The 22,500-nt window shown below is 33.6% G+C and overlaps 1 protein-coding gene across 10 annotated transcripts in view; it reads left to right on the top strand.

The window, feature by feature from the left end:
* The window catches only part of LOC124955107 (Down syndrome cell adhesion molecule-like protein Dscam2), a 201,574-nt gene that overhangs the window by 48,151 nt on the left and 130,923 nt on the right, over positions 1-22,500 (top strand). For 2 of the 10 annotated variants that reach the window (XM_047509010.1, XM_047509016.1), the window contains exon 1: positions 17,057-17,682. The exons of the other annotated variants lie outside the window; for them this stretch is intronic. The gene's annotated coding sequence lies outside the window, so the exon portion shown is untranslated. Of the gene's footprint in view, positions 1-17,056; positions 17,683-22,500 lie in introns of those variants that run through there. 10 annotated transcript variants of the gene reach the window in all.

Consider the following 22,500-nt stretch of genomic DNA (forward strand, 5'->3'; position numbering starts at 1 on the left):
TTTTTTTTTTTTTTATTCGAGAATGAATTCTTAAAGAGAATTTTCGTTCTTTTTTTTTCCGTCTTTTTTGTTCTTGTTTCATAGTTTCAACGCAAATAGAGAAAAAAGTAGTAAAGAAATAAAAAAAAAAAAAAAAAAAAAAAATAAAAAAAAAATATAGGAAAAAGGAAAGGAAAGAGAAGGAGAAACGAACGATTTTTCTAAATTAAATGTTATTCATCAGCGTAAGATAAAAAGCATTGGGAAAGTTCTACCTTATCGACAGCTTGTTAAAAAAGTTTGTACTCGTTACAGTGACTCAACTTTATCGTATCGGTTTAATAAAATTCCAATGACGGACTTATTAAAAATGTACGAGTATATTTTCAATGCACTTTGGCATATTATGAATTCGTTATTTGAAGAAAAAAAAAAAAAAAAAAAAAAAAAAAAAAAAAAAGAAGAAGAAGAAAAAATTAATGAATGAATGAACGAATGAATGAATGGAGGAATGAATGAAAGAAAGAATGAATGAATGAATGAATGAATGAATGAATGAATGAATGAGAGAAAAAACAAGAAAAGAAAGAAATTTCTTATCGAAGATGGATAGCGTATGGGATAAGCGATGATCCACTTATTCGATCCACAATCTTTTATCAGTTTGCTCGTAAAATATTTGCGAGAGGAGATCTCGCCAAAATAATCTTTTTTATCTTATCGTTAACATTGAAAAATATATGAGATACACGTGAGGTTGGTATAGTAGGAAATTATCGTCGGTATTCTTGTTTCAATGGTAAACTATGCGAGATAATATATATTAGAAACGACCTCTCGTCGATATAGAAAAGTTCAAGTCTCGTGCTTCGACGATGGAATAGAAGGAGGGATGGGGGGGGGGGTGGTGGGAGAGAACCAAAAAAAAAAAAAAAAAAGAAAAGAAAAGAAAAGAAAAAAAAAAAATAGAAATAAAAATTTTCCAATGTCATTTGCTCGATCGATAAAACTTTTCTCAAAAACAATCTAAACGTAAGTTTACAATTGTAAACCTTTCAACGTAAACGTTATGTTACAATCATGATGATAAATTTTTAGAATAAAAAGAAAAACAAAGGATGAACTATTCGAAAACGTATGAGAGAGAGAGAGAGAGAGAGAGAGAGAGAGAGAGAGAGAGAGAGAGAGAGAGGCGTGAAGTAAAGTTATCAATATAACAAATGACAAAAAGGTGAACAAACGAAGAACACATGAAACGTATAAATAATTACATTATTTATGAAATAAAAGTCACTCTTAAATAATAATTAACAGATTATCAAAAATATTATGAGTCTCTTTTCCCTCAGTTAGGTATTATTTCGGTATATATACATATAAAAAAAAAAAAAAAGAAGAAACAGAAGGAAAAAGAAAAGGAGAACAGTGTTACTTGATCCAGTTACATACGTGGTATATCGTCAATGGTCAAGGGGTTAGAAGAGAATCGTCACCCTTCTCTCCCATAGATAGTAGGATAGCCCAGGAGGATGTGTCCTTTGTGCAACGGCCTATAGGAGAGTAAGAGCGAAGTACAAAGAAAAAATAAAAGAAAAAAAAATGAAAAAAAAAGAAAAAATAAAAAAGAGGAGAAAAATGAAGAGAGAGAGAGAGAGAGAGAGAGAGAGAGAGAGAGAGAGAGAGAGAAAGACAAGAGAAGGGTAGAAAAAGAGTGGGAAAAGAGAAAAGAAGAGAGAAGGATAGAGAAGAGGAGAAGAGGAGAAGAAGAACGCTCGAGCATGCTTTCATGGGTACGCTAAAATATTCATTGTCTGAAAATGGGTGTTTGTTAGAGTGTGTAAAGGCGAGAGCGAGCCGGGTTGCTGGAGAGAGTGCCGAGAGGACCAAGATACACACAGAGTAGTAGTCGCTTGGAACACGATGTAGAGGTGTTCTATTATATCCCAAGGCACGAATCCGCTCGAGACTCTTGCTCTAGGGTTCGTAATCCCTTACCCTCCTAGTCCCTCCTTCTTCACCTCCTTCGCCTCCTCCTCTTCCTCCTCCATCTCCTCTTACCCCGTAAGAAATTCAATATCTTGTTAGGGTTAAAATGTAATGGTGGTTTTTCTTTTTTCTTCATTTTTTTTTTCGATCGATTCGATATTGCCGCCACGTGGAGAAACCATTGCTAATGTGAACTCTTGCTAAGGATTTCTCTCTCTCTCCCTCTCTCTCTCTCTCTCTCTCTCTTTCTCTCTCTCTTTATCCTTGCTTATAAAAGAGATTTTCCTTCTCCTAATCGCGAATCGTTTAGAGTCACACTTTTCCTTTTTTTTTTCCTCGATCCTCCTTCCTTCTTCCTTAACCCTATTCCCTCATCTCTCTTTCTATCCCCTCACCCCATTGCACCCTTCATCTCCAACCCACCGACCGGCTTTCTTTTTCGAACTTTCATAATAATAAAGTCGTTAAGGTCCTCTCGGTCATTAGTGGTACACCGATAAAGCCGGTTCACGCTCGAGAAACCACTTGACGAGTTACCCCGGCTAAAGATTTTGTAAGATCGATCGAGCCAAATGTCTTTCTTTCTCTCTTTCTTAATACAAACACGAACACACACACACACACACATCCGCATACATATATATATATATATATATATATATGTACACATACACTCTTTTTTCTCTATCTATCTGTCTGTCTGTCTTTCTATTTGTTTGTCTCTATCCATTTTAGTCAAATCACGATCCATCGTTTCTTCTCCATTACCGTGATACTCTTCTACTGGTATTTCTACGGTACTTTATTCCAGTCGGTACTTTAATCTCGCGATCGAAAATCGTATGCTTTTGAAATGACCACACAGCCGTTACGTTATATGCGGAGATACTCGATGAGAAAACGAGAAAGAAAGAGATAGACAGATAGATAGATATAGAGATAGAGAGAAAGAGAGAGAAAGGTAGTAGACATAGCTTAGCGAGTTGCACAAAATTGACGTTGATTAAAGAACGCATTACGGCTCGCGTCGTAGATATTTTTCAAGCTCGTCTAGCGCCGTTAGCGTAATCGTACGGGTGGGTTTGAAAATTTCAAGGCTCGAAGAAGAGAATAATATATACCTATACCACACACACACACACACACACACACACACATATATATATATATATACACTTACATATATACATAGCTATGTACTTAGATATATACGTACGTATCGTACGTACATACATACATATATATGTATATAAGCAAGAGATTGTCGTCGTGGAAGCTTCGTCGTCTCGTTCAGTCGTATCACCGTGCAAACGGCCTGAGGGCTACACGCGAGAGGGATAGGGTCGACACTGCTAGGACCAAAAGGGAGACCTGCTTGTGGTTGTACGAGCCTGGTGACAGAAGCTTCCTCGCGATGAAGCACGTTGTTTCCTCCGAAGAATATGGATTTTATGCATGAATAAAGAGAGGAGACTACTCTCCTCCTTCTCCTCCTCCTCCTTCCTTCTTCTCATCCTCCTCATTCTCTTCGTCCTCATGTCTCTGCCTCTTCTTCTGCTTCTACTTTTTTTGCTTCTTCCTCTTCCTCTTCTTCTTTTTCTTCGTTTTTTTTTTTCTTCTTTTTTTTTCCTCTTCATCGTCCTCCTCAATGTCCTCCTCCCTTTGCTATTACGAAAGACCGACCACCCCCTTTCGACGGACTAATTCAGCTTACACGTTACCCACACATCAATCCACTTTATATCAACGACACGTTGACGACAATAAATGTGTAAATGATAACTCCTCTCTTTCATGTACACACACACACATATATATATATATTTTTTTTTTTTTTTGATTAAGTTTAAAAAATATTAAGCACGATATATCGTCCCGTTTTTAAGAATATCACTTTTATATTCGAAGATAATCGACGCTATCAAAAGGCTATCACGCTGTCTTAAGTTTCTTTCTTTCTTTATTTATTTATTTACTTGTTTATTTTTCTTTTTTTCTTCTAGACTCGTATTTTCTTCTAGATTTCATTAATGATTTTTCTTTTGTTTAATGTAAAATAAGAGATACACCTCGTTTTTATATAACGCTTTTCATTCCTAATTGTATTAAAAAGTTTATATATATATATATATATATATATATATATATATATATATACTTTTGACAAAGATCAAACGTTACGAGAAAAATTAATGAAAGTGTTAGAAATATAGTATGCAATAATTAAGTGTTGCTCATCAATAGGAATATTCCGTTCTTATCGATAAAATATTCCCATTGAAATAAAAGAGAGAGAGAGCGAGAGAGAGAGAGAAAGAGAATGTTTGCATCGAACTATACCGAGCGACCTAAAATTCATTATTCACGAGGAAAAGTTCCTATCCGTTCGATCGCATGTGAAATAAGTGATTGTCTGTGGAAATTACTTCATTTCCCTTTTTTTTCTTCTTTCTTTTTCTTTTTCCCTTTTTTTTTTTCTTTTTTTGTTTTTTGTTAACATTCAATAAAATTTTTGAGTCATGCCACATCTCCTGGATTAATAAGAAAGTCTAAGAATCAATCAGAAATATCAAATACGCGTAAACATCTTATTATTTTTTTTTCTTTCTTTTTTTTCTTTTTTTTAACAATCTTCGATTCGTCGTCAATTTCATCCTTCCTTTCTCCCCCCCCCCCCCTCTCTCTCTCTCTCTCTTTCTCTATGTATGTATGTGTATGCGTACGTGTTGTTTATTTTTTCTTTTCTTTTTCTTTTTTTTTTTTTTTTTTACCGAGGGATCATCGACAATATCGCGAATCCGAACTGGGTACTCCGTTGGTGGTCGGTCGGTTGGCTGTGGAGGATCGAATTGATTTCCGATTCAGACCAGACTTTCTTTTCTATGTTCGACTATGAGGTGAGCTGGGAGGATAAATAGGGGGTTGGGTTAAAGCTTCATCGAGTGAGAGTGTACACGCGGAAACTCGAGGAGTATCGTAGACAACGAACGAGGGAGAAGAGAGTGAATCTACACACACAGAGAGAGAGAGAGAGAGAGAGACGGGGGGGTGGGGGGTTGGAGGGAGGACCATACATCTCTGTTTCTCTGTCTATCTTTGTCTGTCTTGTTTTATGTGTATACGTCTATTCAGAATCATGCGGCATGCCTCGTAAATGGAATAATCAGTGACACGAGGGAACACGGAATATGCTGTTGTCCTTCTCATCCTCCTCCTCATCTTCCTCCTCATTCTCCTCTTCCTCTCCATTCCTTCGTTTTCCTGAATCGTCACGACACTCCACCATTGGCCCTCCCTTTTCCTTCCTCTCTTTCTCTCTCTCTCTCTCTCTCTTTCTTCACGAAAAGCTACCCCTTTTCTATTTCTTTCTATCTCTCCCTCTCTCTCTCTCTCTCTCTCTCTCTCTCTCTCTCTCTCTCTGTCTTTCTCTCTTTCTCTTTTTCTCTGCATTGAAGAATAATCCAAAAGGTTTATCCATTAGGGAGACATGAACTATCGTAAGATTAACCTTCTACGACTTAATTTTTGTATTACCTTTTTTTTTTTGTCTTCTGCCTGTCTGTTTATTTTTTCTTTTTTTATTTCTTGCTCGCAATCTTTTTTATCGTAAATAATGTTAGACAATTATTAATAGTGATTTTCTTTGATACATCCGATCGATACAAGAGCAAAGTCGAAATGGATTAATCATTCTTATCTAAACGACGAGATGAGAATGAATTTTCTCTCTCTCTCTCTCTCTCTCTCTCTCTCCCTCTTTTTCTATCTCTCTTTCTTTCTCTGTCGCATTGGAAAATTGTATAGAATCGTTAATAATTTTGTACGATTTTCTCGTTAATTATTTTACATTATAAAGGATAAATTTAATCAATGATGAGAAAAATAAATAGATAATGTAGATATCGCGTTTTGTTATAATCCCTTTATCTTTTATAATAAAAAAGAAAGAAAATATATATATATATATATATATAAACAAAATAAATTTGGAATTACGATATAAAATGTGTATTAATAGAACATCATTTCTTTTTCTTCTTTTTATCTATCCCATCGAATAATTCTTTGATACTTTTATCGTTCTTCTAATCGTCCCGATTATTCTGATAACTATCTCTCCTTTCATCTTTTGTCCAAGAAGAGAACAATATATATATATATATATATATATATATATATATATTTTATATATATAAAAGAAAGTTTTCACCATATCGGTTTCCGTTCTCGAATGGATCTATGTACGTGTCACGTTGCCTCGTGGAGGAAACTCTCGGTACAATCTGTAACGCCTCTTTCTCGCGCTACTATTCATTCGTTCGTGGTAAGCTGCCGTAGAAAGTTTTCCAAACAGCTTCCGAGGAAGCTTTTCATGGGAGACTCATTGACTCCATGAGTAATAACAGCACGTGATTTTCTTATTATCGATCGAAACTTAACAACAATCGTCATTTATTGCGAATAACAAGTAAATTTCTTTTCCGTACGGAGTACAGTAATTTTTTTTTTGTTTTTTTCTTTCGGCAAAAGAATTTGCGAACTTTTTCGTTTTTACTTTTTTTTTTTTTTTTTTTTTTTTTTTTTTTTTTTTTTTTTCTTTGTTTTCTATTTTGATTCGGATTCAGTAGATCGCTTTAACAATTTCTTCGTTTTCCTTCTTGCCTGGATTATTCCTTTTATGCTATCTTTCGACAAAAATTTTGATATCAGTGGTAATAATGAGCTTCGATCGATTTTCGAAAACTTTTGAAATTTTGAAAAAAAGAGAAAAGATATTTACTCATCAATTACGACGTATATAAAAATATGACGATGGCTTATTTATATTAATTTATATAATATTTTAAAGTAAAAAAGAAAAAACTAAAAGAGGAAAAAAAGAAGAATGTTAGATAGACGTAAATTAAATAAATTAGATAATCGTGTGGTTTCACATTGAGCACATAGAGAATGAGAGAGAGAGAGAGAGAGATAGGATAAGTGAACGATTAATGGATAACTATTATTCGAAACTATCGCAATATACGTTAGAATATCTACCTATTATTTTCAATTAGGGCTCTCGTAGTTCTCATTGTATATAAATTCACGGGTTACAATGCAGTACGATGCCGTACGTTTGGTATCGCGAATCGTCCTACGTAGCTTTAGCTTGAGAAATTAATCCGTCGTCGTAACACGTACCACCGCAGCTGTCGACAACGCTATGATCTACGAGAGTCCTCGATCAAGAATTCGAATCCATGACGGGGAAGGTGCGAGCCATTTCTAGGAAATGGAAATTGCGAAATTTCTCACGACTTATCGACGCTCCTGAAGGGTAAGGAACGACGATGAGGATGAGGATGAGGATGGAGGATTGAGAATCAGAATCGGAGGAACGAGGAGAGCTTTGAATAAGGAAAGAGACAGAAAGAGGGAGACACAGAGAGAGAGAGAGAGAGAGAGAGAGAGAGAGACAGAGGGATGGAACACAGACCCTATGTAACAGAGAAGAGTGAGGAGGAAGGGTTGAGAGAGATAGAGAGAGAGAGGGTTGGCCCGATGGTACTTTCAGACGTAAATTGCAAATGTTCCGGAGAACCGGATAATCGGATAATCAGCCAGACTGTTCTGTCTCCGTTCGCCATTTCCAATATTCCGCTTTTCTCGAGATCCCCGACGACGATGAAATCGAAGTGAATTATCGTTGAAATAAAAACGTAGTTTTCTCTCTCTCTCTCTCTCTCTCTCTCTCTCTCCTTCTCTCTTTTTCTTTACCATGTACATCCCTTCAATGGAACATAATCCTTTCTGGTAAATTTTCTTTTTTTGTTTTCTTTCCCTCTCTCTCTCTCTCTCTTTCGTTATTCATAAGGACATTCTATTTCCTTTTGATTTGTTTGTTTATATAATAATATTAATAATAATAATAATAATAATTATTATTATTATTATTATATTATGGTTCCTTCAACGTCCCGTTTATGAAACCCAATGAAGAAAATATCGTATATAGTTTTTTCTTCCTTTTTTTTCGTTTTTTTCTGCTTTTTTTTTTTTTTTGTTCTTTCGTGATAAAGGAAGGTCGATCTTAAGAGATTGGTTTAAAACTATCTTTCGCGTAACGTACGGTACGTTTTTAGTGAGAAAATGGTCGTTCATTCCATTATCGAACCAACGCGTTCCCAGTTTCACAATGTTCAATAACGTGAGCCGCAAACCGCATACCACAGACCGAGAGCACCGGAAGTCTGTCCCTCGTCCACTCGTAAGAGGACCGCCGTCGATTGGCTGCTCCAATTCGTACTTAAATTATTCGCTTCATTCCCTATCTCCTTTCTTCTCTCTCTCTCTCTCTCTCTCTCTCTCTTTCTTTCTTCAAGCGTTTTATCTTTAACGATAACGAAGGTAGAAAATATCTCATTATCGATAGAATATTCATAGGGAAATTCGTGTAATATAAGTTTTCCAAACAAATATCGACTATTTACCACTTCGCCAGTGCAATAAATTTTAGTTATCGTTGAAGTTCGGTTCAGCCATTAAAATTGTTCGTTGTTAACAGGCAAAATTTTATTTTCGAGGAGAAAGATAAAAGAAAAAGAAAAGAGCGGGCTGGTGGGGAGAAAAAGAAAGAAAGAAATAAATAAATAAATGTAAAATAAAAAGAAAAGTACGGAAGATCCAGTTTCGTTATACGAGATACCAAAGGGGATTATCTTTCATGGTAAATCGCGTTATCGTTAGGCGAATATCTTCCATCTTTCTCTCTCGGTTAATTCTCTCATGGTTTACGCGAGGATGCTCTCGGCGAGTGTAGATTTTATAATCGCTGACAATTATGTTCTCTCTATCTCTCTCATTTTCTCTCTCTCTCTCTCTCTCTCTCTTTCTCTCTTTCTCTCTTTGCTTTGCTCTGTTCTGCTTTGCTCTGCTTTACCGATTATGTATATCTTGAAATAATGTATATAATATAGAATGTTTCTATTAACTCGAAATAACTCGTTCAAGAGATTTCGATTAAAGTAAGGTATTATTTTTGTTCCTTATGAGGTCAACAAATTTTATTTCATTTTATTGAAGTAATGGAAACCTGTAGATTTATTTAAAAAAAAAAACAAAGAAAACAAAAAAAAAGAAAAAAAAATCAATAACAACGAAATCATTTAAAATATTGTCTCTTACAAATGAGAGACTGAGAGAGAGAGAGAGAGAGAGAGAGAAATAAAAATAGAGCACGCGTGTTTAATTTAAATGAAACATTCTGTATAATATATATACACTACAATGATTATTTAGACTATACGCTTCACCACCTACAGCTATTGACACAGTATATTACATATACATACATATATACATACATATATATATATATATAACAGTACTAGTGGTTATATTTATATATGAATACATATTTATGCAATAACAGAGAAGACAACGGGTTAGAACACTATCCATTCCGTTAAGGATAACTAACGAGACTACGGTTGTTATGAATAAAAGCTAAAGGTAGAAGTGGTTGTAGCTGAAGAGGAAGCGATATAATTGTGGTAAATTAAATAAAATTCTATTCTATGTATATATATATATATATATATACCAATGGATCCAATCGATTTCATTCGTTTCGTTTCGTTAGAACGAAACGAACGGCCTTTCTCGCGGTTGCTTTTGAAACCTTTTCAAGAAGGATATTGGAACGTTGACTTGGTTTGCGCGTGTAGGTGTTTTGAGTGTGACAGGACAAGGTAAAATCGAATGGCACTGATAACTGCTAGCCATTAGTGATAACAACTTCAGACTCGACGAATCGTTCTGCATCTCGAACTGTCTATAACTGCCAACTGCACAGTTCGAGATAAACTTTTGTTCGTCTACCCTCTCGTTCCCTCCTTCCTCCTCCCTTTTCTTCCTCTCTCTCTCCTCTCTCTCTCTCTCTCTCTCTCTCTCTCTCCATCGCTTTAGAAATATCTTCTCCCTCTTATTCGTCTCTCTCTCTCTCTCTTTGTGTTGGATTCTCATCCAAGTGATCGTAAAAAAAAGGAAAAAAAAAAAAAAAAAATATTGGAAGAGAAAGTGTTCGACATTTTTCATCTTCGAGTTGTCATATTTGTATTAGACCATTTTTCTAATCGTTTCAACGATTATAATCAATAGTACGTAAAGGACCTTAGATATTTTTTACGTTACACACGTCAATAAATATATTATACGTAATTCGAGTATAATATATTTATAAAAAGAAAATTTATAGGATAGAGAAATTTATTGTAAGATAAAATATATCCGACCAACGTTATCTCGTACACATATAAAAAGGAAAAAGAAAAAAAAAATTCAGAAGAAAAGTTATATTTAATATATTCGTCGTGGGACAAAGTTAACGTAGACGATAGAGCGATACCAAGAACCATCTTAATTACGCCGATTTGAAATCTTTATCATTCTCTTGCTCTCACGTAACGTGCCTTGGCTTTTGTTCGAGCCAATTCAGAGCTTCACCCCCTCGTATCAGTGGTATGCAAATAATTACACCCTTCTAGAACAGCATCTCTCTCTCTCTCTCTCTCTCTCTCTCCACGTTTGTTCCGGCTGTCATAAATCCGGTAGGAATACGGCTGGGCTGTCTTCGGTCCGTGACGAGGGTTTGACTATGGTTGCTCTCAAAGGGACCGTTTCTAACGTCATGCAAAACGGAAGGGTCTCCGAGGTGAGATGCGTACTGCACTACTACACAACCACTATAACCAACCTAATATAAACATCAACGCTTATATGTGGATAAAACAATACTACTGCAACAATGACAAGTAGAATTGATTTTAACTTTGTGATGAATTTGCACTCTTGTCTTTTGTCTAGTGATACCAGCTATATATGACAATGACAATGACAATGACAATGACAAAAGACAAAGACGTATGTTATATATATATATATATATATGTATATATATGTATGTATTTATGTAAGATCGTTTTCACCAACTGGCGGCAGCTGTTTAACAGAGAAACTTGTCACTATTCTTCTTCTTCTTCTTTATCGTCATCGTCGTCGTCGTCATTCTCCTTGCTATAGTTCTGCAATGTACACGCACATATTCTCCTTCACGTGAGATAACTGAGGGATAAAGGGGATACGAGAAGTTTCTAATTGATACGATCATTTCGTACGTCAGATAAGATCAACGATATTAATTTTCAATTGTCGAGTAAAACTTTTTACGATTAAATTATTATTTTTCTCCCTTGTATTATATATACAATATATTCAATTATTATGAATCTCCAACGGTGTACGTTTTTTTCTCGTTCAAAAAGCTACGAATTGATTTATTTTTATGCTTTTTTTTTTTGTTCATTCTTCTTTTATTCTAACGCATTAAGTCGATCAAAATGTACAAATATATGTCAATGAATATTGAATTCCAATGAAATTCGACAAGTCGGTGTCAGGAATTTTGTTTTCTTTTTTTTATCTCGATAAAAAATAAACATAAGATAAATAAGACGATATTGAACGTGTATGATAAATTCTCAGATATGATAGAGAACGTCTTGATAATCAAGATTTACCTGGAAGGAAGTAAATTATCTCGAGACGAACAATCAAGAGCTAGTACCCGCTAAGTCCGTATACTGTTACGCGTTATGCGAACAATCCCGAGCGAAGGATGCAATTATAATTAATTGCAACCTGTGCTAGGAACGTCAGGTGGGTAGGTAGATAGGAAGGAAGGAAGGAAGGAAGATAGTCTAGCTAGGTAGGTAGGTAGGTAGGTAGGTAGGTAGGTAGGTTGGTAGGTAAGCAAGCACGTTATATAGAGATACCTTACACAGAGAGAATCAGGTATAGAAACTATGAGGAAATACTCGAAGCAACAACACGACTTGTTTGATGTCTGTAGAGAAGAGAAACCTTAGGAACTAATATATATTCCGTATATAATGTATAATAACGAGGCACATTTCTACTCTTAATCATAATTCGATAATAGAATAGAAAATCAAAGGAAATGATAATCCAGTTTATTATGGATTTAAAATAATGAAGGAAAGAAATGTGGAAAGAAAATAAAGTTATATTATTGTCTGATAAGCAAAAAAAAAAAAAAAAAAAAGAGTGAGAGAGATAATAAAATTAATTGCAAGGAAAATTCTTGCAAATATAGGATGATCCAAAAATCTCCTTTAGACGACGTTAACAATCAATTACTCTTTTTCTTACGCTAATTTCTTTTTTTTTTTTTTTTTTTTATTTTTTTTTTTCTTGTACATCATAAGATTACAAACTTAAATTATTGTCTTAAAGATATTGGCTTGAAAATACAAATAGATAGAAAGATCTAAGAGGAGTATGTAATTGAAATTGACAATGACATTAGATTATATCTGTTGTATGATAAAAAATGTAAAAAATTTTATCGACTATAAACGGTCGAATCGAAGAATTTCTTGTGTTATTGATTTAATAGTATATAAAAATAATATACGATCGTTCTATTTCTTATGATCTAATATTATCTCGAAACACATAGCTTGACCGACGACTCTCTCCGGTAATTTCATTTGGCATCGATTGAAAATGGTATCTCAACGTTCATGTAAATGGGAACGAACGAAAACACCCAACCATGCCAGTGCTTGATAATTAATTGCCGCTCGTGCGATCGCGTTTACGGTTGCTATTTACGCGAAAGTGCTATTAGAGTTAGCCAGACTAGCAGGTGTCCTTGAGTTTTACTAGTCCTGTTTGTCTACCATCTGACGTTTTCCTACGATTCGGAAATAGTATTTCGTTAAAAGGAATATCCTTGAATATAACGAGGAAATATTTAATCACGCGTTTCATTATAATTCATTGTTAAATAATCATTTCTCTTTCAATCTAATTGTTTCTTTTCTTTTTCTTTCTTATTGTTTTTTCTTTCTTTCTTTCTTTTATTTTTATTTTTTTTTTTTTTTTTTTTTTATGAAAGAAAAAGCAAAAATATATTTTCTCAGCTAAACGTTCTTAATAGTGATTAATTTGATCGATTATAAATGTTGTTCAGATTTTATTATCTTGCATTGTCCTATTAGAAATATTAATATTGAAGTTTTCTTAACAGAATTGTAAACTATATATCCAAAATACTTTGTCAAGAGAGGGAGAGAGAGAGAGAGAGAGGGGGGGGATTTATTTTCTTAGTTGTTCAAAAGGTTTCGAGACAGGAGATCTGGGAGTTCGGAGTGAACGACGTTGCCTTGACTAAACGATGAAATATGATGGCCTTCTAAAACTTTTAATTACGTCGAACTTCGAGCTTCTGGTTGTAGTACGTACGATCGAGTCAGGAAAACGAGGTTTATCCGGCTTTATGCTCTTATATTACATTTACTTCTTCTCTTTCTTCTTCTTCTTCTTCTTTTATTTTCTTTTTTTTTCCTTTTTTTTCTTTTTTTTTTTTTTTGTTTTTTTTTTTTTTTTGATTTTTTTATATTCATAGAAAGCGAAGATCTTAACTGCATACGTATGCACATACGCGTGCTTTATGAAATATGTATTATTTTCTTTTTTAAATCAATCGCTATATCGGTGTATAAAATTTCCTCTTATATCATAAACTATTAAACAGAATGGAAATAAATTTATTATATATATATATATATAATATCATATTATAATGAATAAATAAATAAATAAATAAATTATTATAATGAAGAAATGAATTTGTTAAACAAATAATAATGATAATAGTTCATGGAGAAACTCATTTTTAATTTTATTAATGTTAATTAACATTAATATATATATATATATATATATATATATATATATATATATATAAAATATAATCGCGATTCGTGCAAGATGGTGCATCTTTGTTCTTTCCTGCACTTACAGAACAAAAGAAAAAGAAGAAAGAAAGAACGAAAGAGAAAAACATAGATAGAGAAAAGCAACAACGCAAGGAGGAGGAGGAGAGGGAGAGAGAAAAAAAAATTGTGCGATTAGTCCGCGGAAATATTAACGAGTTCATGAATTATTCAGGTGGAGTATTAAAATTCCCGGCGGGCAGTATCGAGCGGTTGTTTAAATTCATTCGACGGGCTTGCTTCCTCGTGTCGTCACTCTCGGACTCTTTCCCGATAAAAATGCATCATCCCCGGCATGATTATATTTCTATACGTTTTTACCCCCTTTTGTGTTCGTCAAACGACCCTGTTCCTTTTATCTTGTTTTTTTCTTTTTTCTTTTTTTTTTTCTTTTTTTTTTCTTTTTTTTTTCTTCTCCTTTTTTTTATTTCGTTTACTTCTTTTTTTGTTCTTCGTTTCTTTGTTTTTCTTAAGGGTCCCTCATCTTCGTTCTTATTATTATTATCTTTACATTTCTTTTTGTTGCACATTAAATGTGACATAAAAATTAGACATTTTTATTGCCAACTTGTAGTACATAATGTATCTCTCTCTCTCTCTCTCTCTTTTATTTTCTCCGTTAATAAATTGGTTAGATCCGACGATCAAATATATATATATATATATATATATATATATATATATATTATATAAAATAGTACATAGGAATAGGAGATATTTCTCATAGAAGAAATTTCGTTAAGGAAAATACTTAATATTCAGGAATAATTTGAAATAACAATTCGCAATAGGAGGAAAAGGGGTTGGTATATTCGTCGGTAGGTTTATGGATACTACAGCTTCGATACTATTGTGCCACTCGAGACTTTAAAGAGCCATTAAGACTGTTTACCGATTCGCAAGCCGCCAAGTTGAAATTAGAAGATTTAACGAGAATTAATGGAACTCGATATTGCATTTTCCTTTTAAGGTCATAGATAATGTACGAACAATTATATTTTATATCTATTTTATTCCATTATTTAATTCAAACAAATCCTCTTTATTTTTATTATTATTATTATTATCATCATTGTTGTTGTCGTTTTTTTGTAATGTTAATTTGTAATAAAACATTTTATCTGAAGCTCACTAAAATTTTCTCTCTTTATCTCTTTATCACTTTTTTTTACTTTTTTCTTTTTTTTTTAATTTAAAAACCATTTTCTTATCAATTCACACATCCGTTATCATAATTTGTTATTGATATAGTATCTACATATCAAGACATTATATATATATATATATATTTATTTATTTATTTATCTTCAACCCTTCGTCATTTATTAATCTTGGAAGATGATATTTATCGTTACACAGTTTGTAATTGGTCCTGGTGCTTGCCCGTGGTGGAGTTAGAACAGGAAGCGTTTAATTATTCAATGAGGTTAGGTCATCGGGCGTTGCAATATGGCTCGTATTGCCCGGTAATTATTGGGCGTAGCTTCTCACCCTTCCTGGACTTAGTGGGCAACGAGAGGTGCGAGGGCGTACTTGCCCTGAATGAAATCGAGTCGTGAGTACCTCTACTGGTGGGAAATGCCGAAGGGGTGTAACAGGGTTGAAATTTCGCACGTATTCTCTCCCCGGTGGATAACATATAAACACCTCGACCGCCGCGCGTGCCAGATGTCCATGCTGTCTCATTAAAGAAAATATAGAATGAATGAAATAAAATAAAATAAAGTTAAACTAAGGGGAAGGTCGTTCGTTCGAGCTTTCTAATTAAAATTATTTTCGAACTAATGAAAAGTTTAGTTAATAGTTACAGTTTAATTAAAAATATATAAAAGTTTTACGATTTGTAACTTATAAGTTATATTTATATAAACGTACACATTACTTAAGCAAAGTAAACAATAATACGATTTATTTATAATTGTATATGTATATATATATATATATATATTGTTTTTATTTATTTATATGATGTTAATATCAATTACGATTATTGAATTCTTTTCATTTACATTTATATATATTTATAATATGATATAAATTATATTGCAAGTTTCGAATAACGTAATAGTTCTCTTTTTTCTCTTTTTCCTCTTTTTTTTTTTTTTTTTTTTTTTTTTTTTATAATGAAAATTGGGTTATTCAATGTAAAATAAAACCCGAAATGGAGTGTGTATACAGATTCCGTGGAAATTTGATCGTGATAAACGCGTTTCGATTCGTACGGGAACGTTCCGTTCGATAATTACGCTCTCGCGTATACCCAAAATTGCATTTGTTATAGGCAATGACATCGACGTGTATCAGCGTCTAATACCAAACGATCTATATAGAACGAGACCGTGCGAGAGAGAGAGAGAGAGAGAGAGAGAGAATCTCGTAAATTAGCGAACGATAGACGATTAATCCGTCAGCGTGTCCCTCGGCCGGTCAGTCGATGGCAGGTAAACGAGAAAGGATCGAGAAGATCAAAGGATCGTCTAGTGATCTCCTTAAAGGCATTATAACGTGAGATCAATTTTACGGAGATTTGAACAGTTTCATCTTCGAGCTCGTCGTAACTTTGTCTTTCACGGGGAGAAAAATTTTAAATCAATTTGAAGAAAGAAACGAAAAGAAACGAAAAATATATAATATATCCAAAAGAAAAAGAAGTAAGAGGAAAAGGAAGTAAGAAAAAATGAGAAACGAGATGGAAGGAAGCAATAGATGATCAAATTGATGATAAGAACGAAATAAAATAAGATAAGATAAAAATATATGATACGATCGAAATTTGACTATGATTAAGGAACGATTTGTTTCGATAATTATCGGCAGTTCCTCCGCATTTGGTATATCACCCCTTGACACCTTTTCTGGCTCGATAGGTAGCGCCGGGCTTCTATTAGGACAAAACTCAACGTGGGTGGTTGATGTCATATATATACATATATACATATATACATGTACATATATATAATATATATATATATATATATATATATATATATATATATACATACATAAGAGAGAGAGAGAGATAGAGAGGGAGGTAGAAGAGTGGAATAGAGGTGGAATTTCGCGCGTGCTCGGCTTCATCCCTCTCAAACTACTACCACCACCACCACCACCACCACCACCACCACCACCAGCAACGATGCTGCTGCTGCTGCTGCTGGTGCTGCTGGTGCTGCTGCCGCCGCTGCTGCTGCTGGTGGTGGATGCTGAGGGCGGCTGGACCGCGCGCATGAGGTGTCAGTTCTACGCGCGACCTCTTCCTCTGAAGGTGTCAACCGATTTCGCGAAAGGTGTTTCGTGATAAAGAGAAATCTTTCTTTTACACTCTCTCTTTCTCTCTCTATCTCTCTCTTTTTTTCATTCTCTTTTCTTTTTATTTTTCAATTCAGTCTCATGTAATTATTCGTAAAAAATCCTTTTACTCGTTTTACTCTTAATTTCATCATTAATCTCTCTTGTATTTTATTTTTCCATTCTATTTGTCTATCTTTTCTCTTTATCTTTCTTTCACTCTTTCTTTCTCTCTCTCTCTCTCTCTCTTTCTCTTTCTCTCCCTTTGTTTTCTTTTCTTCCATTTATTTAATCTTTCATCCTCGATCTTTAGAATTCGCTTTCGTTCATCGACACACCGGGATCTGTTCTCTACCCGCCGAACGTGAAAACGCGCGCGTGTTATCATTTTCTTTCTCCCTCTCTCTCTCTCTTTCTCTGTCTCTCTCTCTCTCTCTCTCTCTCTCTCTCTTTCTCTCTCTTTCAATTGACATTGAAAACAACGGGATCAACAAGAACAGAAGCTGTATCCAGGAAGGACTGGCCACGTGATCAACGTTAAAGCCGGACGATTATCATGCTTCTCGGAATGTCCAGTGGCAAGAATGTATGTGCGAACAAAAAAATGATAACAACGACGATAACAACGACGACGACAACAATAACAAAAAAAAAAAAAAAAAATCAAAGCTAAAAAGATCGTTCATGCTATAGTGAATGTAAAGATCTATCTGTTAAGTTGTTAATCTCTTAGAGGTATTTAATGTAAAGAGGAATGATCGATCGATCTTTCTAATTTACAGAAAATGTTCATCTTTCTTTTTATTATATTTTTTGTTTTTTCTTCTTTTTTTTATGTATTATTAGAAAGAAATAGCTCGTCGATTTCGATAATTTCCATGATTCTTTACGTTAACGTCAATAATTAATCGAACGACAAAGGAAGAGAGAGAGAGAGGGAGAGAGGGAAAGAGGAAGGAAAGTATAGGGAAAAGAAAGAGAAAGGAAGAGAAAGTTCTGCCCTTTCGCGATTGCATTGCGAGCATTGTTCTCCTTCCTCTCGTTCGGAATTCGAAGGGAATTGTTCTGAATAGAAAGAAAAATTTCATTTGCTCAAGAATTATATATATATATATATGTATATATGTATATATACACGTACTATTATATATATATATATATATGTGTGTGTCTGTGATTATACATATATACCAACCTATAATATATATGTATATAAAAGGCTAAGAGAGGAAGGGGTAGTCTCCGAGGTGGTGGCGATAATTCATCAGACTCGAGTAACGGGGTGGCTTCTAAAATGATTAATTATTGCCATACGCAGCTCTCTGACTCCAGTCTCGACTTTTCTTTGTCGAAACTTTTCTCTCTCTCTCTCTCTCTCTCTCTCTCTCTCTCTCTTTTATTTTTATTAATAATCTGCCTAACTTCTCGATTATTTTGATTATTTCTTGTTATTTTCTCTCTCTCTCTCTCTCTCTCTATTTCTTTCTTTCTTTTTTCTCGTTCTTTTCTTGATTGCGAATAGTGCTGACTTTATTTACGATCCACACGTTTGAATCTCAGAACGATGCAGTTTTATGATCGCAAGAGGAAAAAGAAAGCAAAAGAAAGAAAGAAAGAGAAAAAAAGAAAGAAAGAAAGTAAGAAAGAAAGAAAGATAGATAGATAGATAGATAGATAGATAGAAAACGTTCTTGGAACGATACCGTGATTCGAATCGGTGCATCGTAAACTCTTCCGATAGAGATAATGCTACCACGATCATGATCTCTTTCTTTCCCGCACGCCCCCCCCCCTCCCTCGTGAAAATTCTTTTTCACTTCATCTCTCTCTTTCTGTCTCTTACTTTCTTTCTTTCATTCATTCTTTCTTTCTTTCTTTCTTTCTTTCTTTCTTTCTTTCATTCATTCATTCATTCATTCTTTTCTTTCACATTAACTGCGAATGATACGCTAATGTGATTTCATTCTTATCAGTGTATAAATACGTAATTGAATTTATCTTGAAAATGAAGATAAATAGAAAGAAATTTATTTGTATCTATCTATCTATCTATCTATGTATATATGTGTGTATACATGTATATATATATATATATATATGAGGAGCTCTCCTACCCTTTTAATTAAGGAAAAGCAAGGAGACACGATATCCGTGTAACATTACGTGGTCGTAACATTTTGAAAGGAAAATCGAATTTCCAATGAAAGCATGACACAAAAGAGTCTCTGTCAGCGATCCTTCGAATAACGACGAGACGTTGAACAGAAACGTGGAATAATTCGTTTCTTTTATGTTACTTTATATAAGTTACAATTCACCTACCATAGATTTATATATGATAGTATAGAATTTTTAATTTAGCTTGTGCGTCGAGTGTTTTTCGATAATCGAGAACATCGATGCTTTTGATTGGATAATATGTATATATATATATTCTTTTTTCCGATATTTTTTTCTCTCATTCTCTCTTTTTTTAATTTCTTTTTCTTCTTTTTTTTTCTTTTTTTTTCATTTTGATTTGACGAGACCACATCGATATAGATATATCTAGATGGCAAGTTCTGCTCCATTAAAACATGTTTTCTCTTTCTATCTGCATCAACTATCTATCTATCTCTGTCTGTCTGTCTGTCTGTCTGTCTATCTATCCATCTCTATTTCTATCACTATCTTCGTCTCTCTATTTATTTGATTCATTTAGACTCAATGGTCCATGTAAATGCTTGCGCGTAGTTTTCGCGCTGTCGCGATTAGGGGATGCGACACGAAATTGAATCAGTAAAACACTTCTGATGGACGTTCTCTCGTCGAATTCATTTGTGATATTTCTCGATAGATTTACGCGTATTTGTATGTAATGAATATATATATACACATACACATATAGGATGACTTCTTTGAAAGTGACATTAATTCCTCTGTTGTTTCGTTTAATTAAAAAAAAAAAAAAAAAAATGAGCGAGAGAAAAAAGAAAGAACAAAACGAAATAGAACAAAAAAAAAAGAGAACAAAGGAGAAAAAAAATACCAGAAAATTATTCTAACTATTTAATAGAGATTATTCAAAGGAATCATATCATCAACCTGTGACATTTTAAATAGATTTCTGACAACTGTATATGTATATATATATATATATATATATATATATAAATAAATAATTTATTTTTGTTAATTATCTCTCTAACGCGTCACAGAATAGAAGAAAAATCGTCAAAGATAAAACTATTATAGTTCGGAAACAGGAGGAAGCGTGAATTAATTAAGAACCGTTGTCACGTTCCATGCTCGGTCTCGTCCTTACTAAACGCTCGTAATTGAAAACGAGTGAGTTTCACCATTTCACGAAAGAGAAAGAGAGAGAGAGAGAGAGAGAGAGGGAGAGAGAGAGAGAGAGAGTGATGGATATATATATATGCATAGACGTACATACATACATATATACAAGCATGGGTGCAATTTTCATTTAACTCAGTATTCTAATCATGTCTAATAGTTAAATGTATTTGAAGAAGATGAAGGTAGGAGGATTGAAACTAGAGAGTGAAAATGAAAGACTTCAAGGTAAAATTGATTAACCTTTCTGCATTCCTTGAATTCTGTGAACTCGTGAAATCTTTTAAACAGCGTTCTAGGAAAGAATTTATATATATATATATATATATATATATAAATATATATATATATATATATATATATATTCTTTTAAACCAGGCCTTCTCATCCCCTTTTTTATTTTAAGCATATCTCGAGCTTCTCCCTTTTTCATATTTTATCAAAATATTTTCAAACTCGCGCATTCCTAATTCTTTTTATTAATCCCAGATAATAAATATAGTATAATAAATAGTATATTGTATATGTATACTATAAATATATATATATTTAGTAAAATGCATAGAAAACAAGAAACAAGATAGACCGAACGAGAAATGTTTGTGAATAGTTTGCTCAGCTTAATTAAGTCTTCATAAAATATTAATGATCTTTGAAATGCTCGTCTATCTCTCTCTCTTTTTTTCTCTCTTTCTCTCTATCTCTCTCTCTCTCTCTCTCTCTCTATATATATATATATATATATATATATGTATATATATATATATCAGTTTCTCTCTCTGTATCTCCCTTTTTCTCTTATTTATTAACGTCGGTTAATCAGAAATTTGATACCTTTGAAAGGGTTTACAGAAGCCGCCCACACCTCCCCATGGTAATGTAATTAACGCGTAGACAACTAGATTAACGTTTTAATTATCTTCGTTAATGTACATATAGTATACGTCGTTACATATGTATATAAGTAAATATATTATACTTGTCGACGATCGCGTTTAATAATTCCTGATAGCTTTGCGGTGGTTAACGATGTATAAAAAATTGATCGCGAATGTAAAGGGTTGGTAAATGGGAATGACAGAGAAAGAGAGAAAGAGAGAGAGAGAGAGAGAGAGAGAGAAAGAGAAAGAGGGAGAGAACGATCGACGTTACAGCGGGAAAACTCTTTTAAAATGTCGTGCGTCAAGCGAATCGCCACTAAAATGTAGGTCGGAGCGAAATTACACGTCACTTTTTGTTAGGCACCCCCCTCTGCCGTCTGCGGTAAGGATGAGAGGGTGACGCCCGTTAAAATGAGAGGGTAAAAAAAGAGAGAGAGAGAGAGAGAACTTGCTCGTGTATGAGCATAACTAATCATTTCAGTAAAGTGTTAAAAGAAAGGAGAAAAAAGAAAAGAAAAAAAAAAAAGAAAAAAAAAGAAGAATGAGGAAAAAAAAGAAATTAAAGGAGAATAAATAGTCCGACAGTAAAATCGACATTTTCTTTAAATTAAATGATATATATATATATATATATATATATATATATTTTATTTAATCGTATATAAGTATTATTAATGTGATTTAACGTAATAGAACAATCGATATACGTAATTGTTTTCACGTTGAATAGATTTAAAACGATATTATTTTATTATAACGTTAATTTGTTTTTTTTTCTTCTTTTTTTTTTTTTTTCTTTCTTTTTATGAAAAGGAAATATTTTCAATTCGCGCAAATATATTTAATAAACATTACGAGTGAGAGCGTGATCTTGCATAGACTATAATAGTTATAACAACTTAATATCGAATAGGAGAGCTTAAATTCATGATATCGAAGGATATACGTATAACTTTCCAGCAGTTCTCCATAATCCATTGAAATTGACTCTCTCTCTCTCTCTCTCTCTCTCTCTCTCTCTCTCTCTCTCTCTTTCTCTCTCTCTTATTCACTTTGCTTAAGTACTCGCAAGTTGCAAGGAAACCAGGAAACCAAACTTGCAAACGTAAGCGCCACGAGAGGTTTAGCAGTGGGGTAATACATGAGGAGGGTGGAAGGGGAGGGGCGGAGGAGAGATTGGGAGGCCT

Source organism: Vespa velutina, chromosome 17, assembly GCF_912470025.1.
Source record: "Vespa velutina chromosome 17, iVesVel2.1, whole genome shotgun sequence".
Lineage (NCBI taxonomy): Eukaryota > Metazoa > Arthropoda > Insecta > Hymenoptera > Vespidae > Vespa > Vespa velutina.